At 41.0% G+C, this 11,762-nt stretch overlaps 1 protein-coding gene across 1 annotated transcript in view; it reads right to left on the reverse strand.

The window, feature by feature from the left end:
- LCLAT1 (lysocardiolipin acyltransferase 1) overlaps positions 1–10,935 on the reverse strand; it is a 96,453-nt gene extending 85,518 nt beyond the window's left edge. The window contains exon 1 of the mRNA XM_072333468.1: positions 10,796–10,935. The gene's annotated coding sequence lies outside the window, so the exon portion shown is untranslated. The remainder of the gene's footprint in view (positions 1–10,795) is intronic.
- Between the last annotated feature and the right edge of the window lie 827 nt (positions 10,936–11,762).

An 11,762-nucleotide genomic window follows, 5' to 3' on the forward strand; every position in this document is an offset into this window, starting at 1 on the left:
AAGCAAGAAATCAAGTAGCGAAAGTTACTCTAGTGAACTCAGCATATACATCCTGGCGTTGTTTCAGAACTTAGTCAAGCAGCTGCTACAAATTTCAACCTGTACACTGCAAAGACATTCAAACCAGTCTGAATCTCAGAAAAACCCACTTCTCTGGCTAATTTGCTGGTAAACCAGCAACACTGCAGGTTATGGGAATGGCAAAGCTTTCACAAGCCTTAGTGAACTGAATAAAGAAAAAGACTTGTAAAACTAGCTTTGCACCTAATAGAGACTATTAAAAAAAGCTCTTGCAGAAAGTAACAGAACACAGTGAAGGTGTACAGATTAATGGCTTATGAGTGAAACAGGTGGAATCTTAGGTATCATACAAGAAATAAGAAATGTAAAGTGATCTAAAGCCTCTAACTCCATCACTGCAAGCCTTTTGTACTGCTAACAGATTCTAAGCTTCAAGTCATGTTTGACTCTATTAGTCACCGAGAAAAAATGTACTATTTCCTGATACTTAACTGAAATTCTTCAACCCATCTATAACTAAAATAAATTACAATCCTTTTTAGAAAGAATGTCCTAAAAGAATTCTCTAACAGTTGCTCAGGAACAGCATACATTTCAAATACTTCAGATTTTCTGGCTGCAATTCAAAACAACGCAGCTGGGAATCATCTTATCAATTGTCCCCTAATACTTAATGTAGATGAATCATTTCTCTTTACAACTTTCCATCTGCTGATTCTCGGATAAAGATATCAAGCACATATATGGAAAGTTACATCAAGATATGTCATAACGAACCCTTTTAAACTGAAAGCAGGTTTTGCTGTTTGTTAAGTATAAGAACCAAATCTCAAATTCCAATTACTTCAACATGGCTGCTGGATGATCTGTTAAAGAATCATCATCTGTACAGCGATGTATAGTAACAATAATGCAAAGATGGTACAAGAGAGGTGGTGGTAAGTATTCAGAAGGTTATTTAAAGGAAAGATTCACCCAACAGAGGCCTTCAGTCTGCTGGTAAGCGCTGAAGCAACCTCCACCGAGGAGCGATCTCCAAGAGATGCTGCTTCAGTGGTGGTCAGCCCTTAAACGAGGTCTAGAGGAGGTGGAGTCAAGCTCCACCCCTTCCAGGAGCACAGCTGAATTACCCCCACCTGTGCTCCCACAGCCGACCCAAAACTTGCTTCAGCTGATTAATCAGAGGTTCAGGCTGCGATTACCAATTTCCCATACACCATCATAGAATCACAGGGTTGGAAAGGACCTACAAGACCATCTAGTCCAACTGTTCTCCCATAACCACTGCTACCAAAATCACCAAATCACATCTCATAGCTCCTCATCCAGATGCCTCCTGAACACTACCAGGGACAGTGACTCCACCACCTCCCTGGGCAGCCATTCTCTGAGACAGTTTTTTTTCCTTATGTTTCCTTATGCATTTCCTTATGTTTTCCTTATGTTTCCTTATGCGGCATTTAACTAAGAAGAACTTTCAAGTGATCGTCATCAATCCCTTATTCAATTCATTGTTCAATATCAAGCACGTACAACTGGTAAAATGGGTTCTATAGATCATAATCTCTTAGATGCTTAAGGCATTCCTAAAATACAAGCCATCCTCAACAGTAAGTCGAGACAGTAAGCAGAAAGAAATGGAAGGTGTTGATAGAGTCAGGGACAGTTGATTTGTATGAGATGTTAAATAACAAAAAGGAGTCCATGTGTCATTTCGCACCTGTGCTTTGTTGATATCATAATGTGGACTAAATTTAAATATCTAATGCAAAGAGAATTGTCAAAACAACCTAATTTCAGAAATCTAATTTCATCTTTTTTCAAGGGATGGAAGAAAGCATTTGGATGTGGTGCTCAGAGATATGATTTAGCAGAGGGTTGTTAGAGGTTGTTACTATGGTTAGGCTGCGGTTGAACTTGATGATCTTTGAGGTCTTTTCCAACCTGAGTAATTCTATGATTCTAGGAGTTTGTTCTTCCTGGATTTCCAGCAAATTATTATAATGAAAAGGTTGGACATCATCAACAGAGAAAGACCGACCATCTCCAGGTGCAATATTTATGCTTTTCTGAAAGTCAAAACTCAACACTTAGTTAGGTCACGTATCCATAACACCAAAGCATCCTCTCCAAAGTGTTCATATAAATAAAAGACTGAAGCCTGATCTGAAAAGGTAACAGGCGTAAGTTTTTCTGCATTTATTATTTCTGAAAGGGAAAATCTGTTATCATCAGATCAAAGAGAATAAGAACAAAGCTTTGAATTTAATTACCACTTGCAATTCAAACCATTACAGTAAGTCTGTACAACTCCTTAAAGCCAGCAGGCTACCCTGGATTAAAGAGTAAATCCTATCCCATTTAATACTCCACATGCCTGATTCAGGTTTCTTTTACACATGCTTCACTACTTCCCTCTGGAGAAGCAAAGCAATGCCTCCTACTGCTATTAATTGCTCATAAAATAACTTCTTTTTTTTTTTTTTTTTTAATAAAAATTGAACATGATAATTCTGAAATGCAGCCTATTTTCCATATAAATCACGTCCATTATGGAGTACTAATGAAAGCAAACTTTAACAATTTGAAGATAATAAAGATAAAGCATAATGTCTGTAAAAAATCTTCCCCCCCACACTAGTTAAATTTAAGTTAGAAGACTTCTTTATTCTACATTAGGGAACAACTTAGCTACCTAAGGGAACTTTACTCTGAAAAAGTAGATGTGGCTTTGAAAAAGAGATTTAGGTTCAAATAGGTACATATGGAACTTCCCTGACTCTATTCCAGAGCAAAAATAGCTTAAAATGTTTTAATTAATCCACTTTTCCCTGACAAACAGTTCCTTCACAATGTTTCTAATACAACTCAACATTGGCTGCATCTTTCCTGACAGCTGGTATTTCCTTAACAGAGAATGTCTCAAATGGCTTATGTATAACATTCCTTCTAAAATTCATTTCCTTTCTGCGTAAGACGTTAATACAGAAGGAAAAAAAAAAAAAAAAAGCAGGAATGTTTCATGCCATGTGGGACATAACAGTTCTAGAGTTTTGCTTTAAATTAGCCCAATAACTTTTTCTTGGTAGAAATATTATTAATGTGGCTGTAACTTAACATTTCCAGATCACATTCCAACATGAACTTCATTATTATGTTCTAGCTCTTCAGTACATGCTCGGTGGAATTCTGACAAGACCTTAAAGAGGTAAGAATGAAACAATTGTCTTGTTCAGAATCAAGAGACTGATAATTCCATATCAAATAGTTTCCTAACCAGAAAAGGAAGCTCTCAATACCTTTGCTCTAAACATTAAAATCATTCAAGCTGTTGGAATGAGAAGAAAAGAACACCGCAGCCTCTCTCAAGAGAAGGACACAAACTACAGTCTGACAAAAGAAGATGCAATTCCCATTGGTGGGCTGCTCCTCTATATTAACAACAGATCTGCCGTCCTTAAAATCTGGGAGACTCACAAGAGTTGCATGTAGAAGAACTAAGGTCTCACATGCACAGAGCCCTGGAAATGCTCCTTACAGGATACTACACACAAACAGAGGCGTTTAGTCTCAAGTCAGTGTCTCCACTGAGAGGTAGTAAAGCCTTACCTGAATGCCTGTCACTGCTGGAGCTCTCTAGAAGTCTTCAAGTGATTAATGCATCTTGATCATTTCCTTCTCCCATCATGCTATAAAGCCATATATTGCTATAAATCACAATACTGCTCTGGCAGATCAGATCATTTTCAGTACCACAGAAAATTTTCATTCTTCAATACTCTGCAGCCTATACAAACTGATTAACAATGGTATTTTTGCAGCTACTCTCCATTTGAGGGAGGTACCTCCTAGCCAATGTGTCCTTTTGTTATTATCCCTGGTAATAACTGCACACATAGAAAGCTGAAATTCAGTCACCAGGAAGCTCCCCTAGAAGTCAAGGTTTGCTTATCTTACATTTATGAATTAGCACGTTCCTCAACTTAAGCAAAAGCCTGTCCAAAATATTCCCTCTTCAAGTAATTTTATACTTCAAGTTACAGTGAAAGAAGATGGATTCAGGAAATGTTCTCTTTCTTTCTAACAGGAAAACTCATTTTAGCACCCTGCTCGCAAAAGTAATACCTTTAGTTCTGAAAGCAAGATTAATTCTGCATGCCTCAGCACTCATATCAAAGCCATGAATAAGACCTGCAATGCTCGTTTGCTTAACTGAGTTTATGGATGCCTCACGCAAAGCTAAAGCAAGAAGAAAAAGCCAAACTTACCACTTCTCTCTGCCACCGCCTACACGTAAAAAGGACAAGTTTCTGAACACTTTGGGGGCCACAGGAAACAAAGGCATCATTGAACAGCTTAGAGCTTTTATCCTTATGAAAGTATGTGCTGCAGCCACTTCAGAGGCATAATGCTGTTCCACAAGAGCAACGGTTGGCAAAGCTGCTATGGCAAAGAGAAGGGACAGGCCCTAAGGAAATCATGCTAACATGTGACTGATGCAATCAAAGATTACTAAATCCTCTCAACTTTTCATAATGTTTCTTTTATTGGTTCAAAATAACTGCCATTCGTGTCTTTTCAAGCATGGTTTGCTGCACAAGGGGCTGTGTCTCACACAGCATTGTTCTGCAGCAGATTGGCCTACTGCAATTGAAAAAAAATAGAATTTTATTTATTTGTCCTGTAGGGGAGAGATAATATGGATTTTGGCAGTATTTAAATGAGATGTATTACTTACTTCAAGCACTGACTTAAATTTGGGGTGTTTTTCTTGCTTATTAGAGCCAAAACTGCTCAATATGTAGTGCTGTATCCAGTGGAAAGTTGCAAAACCAACTGCATTTCAACATTTAAGAAAGAGACCAAGATCCTTCCTTCAGAGTATTACCGAGATACACAAAGTACAACCACATGCAATGTAACATAAGTGGAAAAACTTCAGTGAACAAAGTCACACACAACTACCCCAAGTAAATCATAGAAATGGATCTCAAAGATACAACCATATCTGACAAAATAGTGAAGCATTCATTTCGTAATGTACAGCAGACCAATGCAAACACTGGAAATAGTGGAAATTTACAGGGTTATATTTAAAACTCGGTATTTGAGTGAGAAAATTTCAACCTGATGTTCCCAATAAAAGAACCCATCTTCCCAGTTATTTGAGAGAGATTAAACCAGTTCAAACACCCTCTTTCCAAATATGAGATGTCTGTCAATTCCCAGAACATTACTTGTTACTACTGTCTAATGACGGATTACAGCTAAGAAGTTCCTTGGCGATATATTTACTTGTTGCAAAGACAAACCTGGGCAAAAAACCTTGGAAGAAATGCCTAAAACCATTTCCTCTGTAAAGCAAATCACTGCTCAAGTTGACAGATTTACTGATGTTCTCACACTGGAGAGGGAAATGTGAAAGAAAGGTCCTGTCAAGGCAGGACACTACAAGGAAACGACTCGCCTTACTTACAACTGCTCAATATGAATTCTGAGTAACAGTCCTGGTTATGAGAAAAACCACAGAGTGAAATCCAAAAATATTTATTCCATCGACGTTTAATAGGATTCACTTGTTCTAAAATTAACTATTAGTAAGTGGAAGCAAACTGAAGACCACACAGTAAAACATCTGAAAAACCAAGTTTTACACTTCCATGTCCAAACCCAGACAGTATTTCACCTCTAAATCATTCTCATCAAAGGAACTGCGGGTAAAATTTAATCTGCAAGTCTCAGAAAAGCACACTGCATTCCCTATAATGGACATCCATGCTACTCCCATCTCCCTGTTATGACATTTGCCTTCACCGTTCTCTGTGAGAGCACATCACCCTGAGTGCAAGCACTAACAAGGGTTAACCTGAAATGATGGCTGCTGGCAGATCAATGCTCTTCATCTCCATACACACCTCCTTCTCCACATCTCCCACAACACTTTCTTAAACTATGCTTGGGTAAATACAAGGGGTATAAGGTTGGCAACAGGTTGTGGTTTTAAATACTTCTCTAGAGATTGAACCTACCAAATTTCTAGCAGCAATTCATGGAGCTGCAATAACCACCTGAGAGTCAATTTTGGCATCAGACTGTACATACTCAGAGACAGCAGCAATGTTGTGTACTTCCCACACAAAGCCTAACGTCTGCTAGAGACCCATTTACACCTTCAGCACACCACCAGAACGTGCGAGTCACACCTCGTCCAAGGAGGTACAAGATGACCCAGCCCCAAAACAACGCCTGCATTTTACTCTGACGTCGTAACATGGCTGTGTGTTGAGTAAAATTTTCAAGGCATTTCCAAACAGCCACCTTTCAACCTTCAGAAACACAGCATGAAGTGCTTCCAGTGGTATTAATGACATGAAGAGTACCAGTATCGAGTCATATTTAGACAGTCTATAAATGTTTTTAAGTTATAAAAACACTTCAAAAGCATTCATCAGCTTAAAAACATTCATTGCCGCATACATCTCTCTACATATGTTCAGTCACATTAGGAGAACACATCTTTCGAAACATGGCTCAAGCTAATTTTAAGCATGGTTGGAAAAGTTTGGCCTGCGCTGATTAAAACCTATATTTAAATGAAAGGAAAATTTAACCACAGAAACTGTGCTCAGTTTAGAAAAATAAGCGTATCACTGCCAAAGCACCGTCCTAAGTTTAGATTGCTGCCTAAGTGAAACATTGCAAGAAACTAAAATGGACTTTTAAACGTTTCAAGATGAAACACCCGTTGTGTAATCTGCAAGATATCCAATTATCTTCTGAATTCAAACATGGAATGCTAATGCTTGATGCAAACAAATGCAGTCTGCAGATTGCTGCTTGTGAGGAAAATGAGCAAATAGATGTTAAAAAAGAAATCAATAACAGCACTAGATTAAGGTAAACCATAATGAAACATAGGAGCAAAATTACCAAGTGATGTGGAATTAATTACTCAGAAATACATAATACTGTTTGAGGGGAGGAGACAACACTGCACACACTAACCTCAGATCTGTATATTTTATGTACAATCACAATTCCAAGTACCTTGAACAGTTATCTAAACGTTCACCTGCAACAACCCCTGCTAGACTGATTCTCAATCAAGATTCCAGGAGATGAAAGTAACTCCAAACATATTTAGAACTGATCAGGACAACACGCACACATCAGAACCCACACTGCTTACTATTGGTTCTGTTTGGATTAGCAAGACAAATGAAGCAATGAATGCTTTTACTACTTGTTTTCCTGTAGAAGCCTGGGTGTTCCGCGGCTTTTTGACTCTTGTAGTTACAACCACCCCAGCTGTTAGACTGACGTGATGAAGGAGCACAAAACAGTCTGTAAGCATGTCTGTGGACACAGCCGTTTGTTGGACGCTGCCACAGCTCAAAGACTTAATTTTTAGAAGAAATTAGAACAGTTTCCAGAAAAGTTAAATCCCTTTCTCTGAGCAAGGCCTGGTAAGATTCATATAACACACATAGCAGGAGGGTTGAAACCACATGATCATTATGGTGCTTTTTCAACCCAGTCCATTCAACGATTCCATTCTATGATACAGATTCATCAGGCAGTCTGTTCATTTAGTGCTGGAGCAAATAGATACGCATTTGTTTTAATCACAAAGGAAGGTGAATGCCTTAAGAAGAGCACAAATGCTATGAGTTCAAAACACTCAAGACTATGCTAATACCATTGAGAATCGCTGGAACTAAAGCATTACATCTCTCTTGATACTCAGAAGGGCATCAATAGCAGGTTTATATCAAAGGGTAATGAAAAAGACAACAACATTCAATAGTGGAAAAGTCTCAGGACCACAAAGTAGCAGCCTTGGAAAGGCTTGTTTATAAGCAGTAAGATTCAGGAAAAAAAGTTCTGAGTCAATGAAATCCCAGAAAAGAATAAATCCAATGTCACGTTACAAGTCAATTCATTTTCTCAAACTTGTTAAGAGACAGTGCGCAAACCAAGAGGAATAATTATTTTTGCATTGATCATTAAGTCTTCCTCCCATTCTGTTCTCCTAAGCATAAAAGAAACTCCAATAAAAGCAAACTGAACTAAAGATAAATATATGTATACATTAATAGCAGAACAAGTTCAGAAGGAAACAAGCTCAACTTGAAAGAAAGAAATATCTAGAAGAAGAGAGAGATGATATCTAGGCTTAAAGAAGTCTGCTCATGTTTCTCTCTAGCATCTCACTGTGCCTGCAGCAGCAACAAGGGCTGTTACATAGCAGAACTGTCTTCAAGGGTGGTTAAGTTTTTCAGACAGAGCAACAAAAAGGCACATAAAAACAAACTGCAGGCCTTTTCACCCACTCAGAAGGGATCTGTTTCAAAAGTCGATTCTCTAAAGATTCCATTCTCCTCTCTAATAGCTTTAAGTGTTGACAAACACACACAGTGCAAACAAACCAGCTGCCGCCAGTCCGTAACTAATAAAACATCAAACCAAATTTCACAACTCGTATCAGATACAGACAGTGGGGAATCTTACCTGCCTGTTCTCAACAACACAACCTGAAGAAACAAATGAATAATGGGTAACCTAGAAGAGGAACATCAATGAAGAGCATGAATTTAGAGAAGAGAAAAGGACAAGGGAAAGCAAATATCACCTGTACACAATCAGCACAAGCTGAGACAAGTATCCTGTGTGTCCCAAGGAGTTACAGTGGAAGAAAGCATAAGAAATGAAGTGCGTGTTCTGGCAAAGCTAGGTGATGTGTGGGGCAAGGGAGATGACAGCCTGCCAGCCAAAGGACAGAACAACTGTCAGGGAAGAAAGAAAATAAATTAAGACTGATAAAGCAAAAATTAGGAAGTGAAATTCCACCAGGAGAAGACTCGGACAGCAGAAGAAGAACAGGATTTGTGCTTAGGACAGCTCAGGTGATAAAGAATTTAGTTTGGCATCATTAGAAGTATCAGCTGAGGAAGCAGAGACTCTGCAGAAACAGATGAAATACATGCCAGTCTCCCATGTACAAGACTGGAAAAAAGATTTGCTGGATCAAGTAACCTTAATGCTGCTAAAACTCCACATAGAAGTGTTAAGAGACATCTTCATATTCAATTTTCGGATTACTTTTGTGAGAAGAGCAGGGAACTCCACTGAAGCTAAAACTGGCTAAGACTGAGGAGTCAGAATGTACCTGAATCAAGGTGTCTTCTGTGTAACTTCAGTTTGGCTTTTGCAGGAAGACTCTATACTGTTCTTCCCTCATAACTCTTGTCCTGGAAGCCTAAAAAACACTTTGTAAGGAGTCTCTTTTTTTGCACAGGAGCTTTTTAGCACACACAGAATTAATGGGCCTAAAAAGTTGCTTTGGATTTTTAATCCTTGCCTTCTTACCATGTATTCCCAAAGTAGGGCTGCTTTTTTTCCAGAAGCTTTAAATGTAGTCCTTATTCCACTGAACGAGCAGTTTGAGATTTGGTTTCTCAGGGTACACAGCTTGCACACATTAGTGCAAAAGGAGAAAGTTTTCATTCACATGGGACCAAACACCCAGTAGAGTAACTTCCCACTGACAGAAGGACATCCCCATAGAACTGTTGGATCAGCCGTCCCTGCAACCATCCAGCCATCAGATCCATTACAGCTTTAACCCATAACTTGTGCTTGTGAAGGAGGCAAGGCCATGCTTTTTAGTTACAGCCCACATATCAACCAGTGTATTTGTGCTTATTCCTTGCCAAGGAGCTAAAAAGGCACAGCTGCCACTGAAGCTTATACTCAGAGCATTAATAAAATACAATGAAATATAACAAAGATGCCAGCCAACGTCTTTCAGCTTTCTGTGTTCAATTTAAGACACGCTTTTTAATCCCAGTTTCCCCATTCGTACAGTAAGAAAAACATCTCAATCTGTGTTAGAGCAGAATTAACTTGCACTTTGATAAAGGTTAAGACATTGTTGTGATAATCGCTACTGAAAAGTCCATAGGTCCCAAAGCAGCGCATAGGTGGTGTTTCTGAAATGTGAAACACCTGCTACAAAGTAAACGAGTTGTGGAGACTCTTAGCAATCAATAAGCTGCCCATTACATAAGCACGCTCTACTCCATGAATTAGCATAAGCACAGCTTAAAAACAGACCAGTCACATCCAAGCACCGTATCACAGTCAATACACATAAGCAGCAAAATGAGCTCGCACACACAGCTTAACTCCAGGACTCAGGGCTCAGCGGGCAGTTACGTTCCACATCATTTGACTGCCAGAGCCTCGTTCTGATCCCCATCCTCCACTTCTTACATTAGAGCCCATTCAGGTCAAAGTTCAGCTTTGCTACAGAGCGAACACAGCTGAGATAGCAACACAGGAGCCAGCAGCGCTGGCAGAAGTGACAACAGGCTCCGTAACCACAGCAAACCACTCCGCTACAGCTGGCAAAACCTGCCCCATTTCTTCATACATACAAATCAGCAACAGACCGCACTTTCTCCAAGAGAAAAAGCACCAAGGATCAGATTACGACACTAACCATCTGTTTATTCCTCTAGGTGTAACGAACGCAATACGGAAAGCAAGGCTCCTCACACAGAGAACGCATCTACAAACTCAAGCACTTCACTTGAGCCCCCCCTCGCCTGGCATCTCCTACAGCGCGGCGGCCCCACCTGCGGAGTAACGGGAGGCAGGTGAGACGCCGCACCTCGGCCATACGAAGCCGGCCTGCCCACGGCTGGACCACTAACCGAGGCCCATAGCACCGGCACGCCCCGACCGAACGCTCCCCGGAGCCCGCCCTCACCTGAAAGGGGGCAGCGCCGCGGCGGGAGGCTCCCGCCTCGTTCACGGAACCGCCGCCCCGCCGAGCGCGGCCACAACAGCGCCCAGCGCCGCCATGGCCACCGCCGCCATCTTCCCGCTGCCACCGACGACCTCTGACCCCCAACCACTTCCGGTCACGGCTGTCAAGCCGTTGTTATGGCGGCGCTCCCAGCCTCAGCCAGCCTTAAAGGGGCAGCGCGCCCACCGGCAGCCCTGCTGGCTGCTCCGGAGCTCAGGCAGCGAGGATTTAACGTGGAGGCATAACACGGCGCAGCACTTACAGTTCGGCCGTGTGCTGTCCTCGTGGGCAACTGTTTGACCGAAATGACTGGAATTCGCATTGCAAAATCCACCCCATCGCTGCCAGGCCTTTCCCCCAGCAGGGCAGCCTGGCCAGGACTTCCAGCCCCCCCAGAGTGACCCGGACTGTGGTTGTAGGGCTGCAAAGAACAAACAGCCATAAACGAAACAGAAACAACAAGCATTCCTCTTAGTTTGTGCTCTTAGATGAACAAGGACGATGGCTTAACCAGCCACTCAGTTCTGTGTGGTGAGCAAGAAGCTGTGCTGCTGCTAATGACAGATCTTATCATCAAATAATCTGCCAAGAGCCAAAGCAGCAGCAAAGGGCCATGGAATGATTGCCAGCATTACTAGAGCAGGGCTGGGGGTGGTTGCCCCGAACTCTCTCTGAAACTGGCAATATTTCAGGTTTTATTGCACCGAACTTTACTGCTGCTCAGTTAATCATTTCATACCCTTTCTACATATGTGTTTTTATAAGGTAAATGGATCTGGTGAAACCCCACCCCAAGCCAAGAAGGAAAACTCCAGGAGTCTCCAAGTGAAGTTTTATGCTGTGTTAGACCAAACGCAATCTGTGTCTGACTCCATGGATGTGCTGCATTAGGGCCAATGTTACCTGGGCTCTCTGTCTGACCCCCTCA

The sequence above is a fragment of the Excalfactoria chinensis genome, chromosome 3 (genome assembly GCF_039878825.1).
Source record: "Excalfactoria chinensis isolate bCotChi1 chromosome 3, bCotChi1.hap2, whole genome shotgun sequence".
Taxonomy (NCBI): domain Eukaryota; kingdom Metazoa; phylum Chordata; class Aves; order Galliformes; family Phasianidae; genus Excalfactoria; species Excalfactoria chinensis.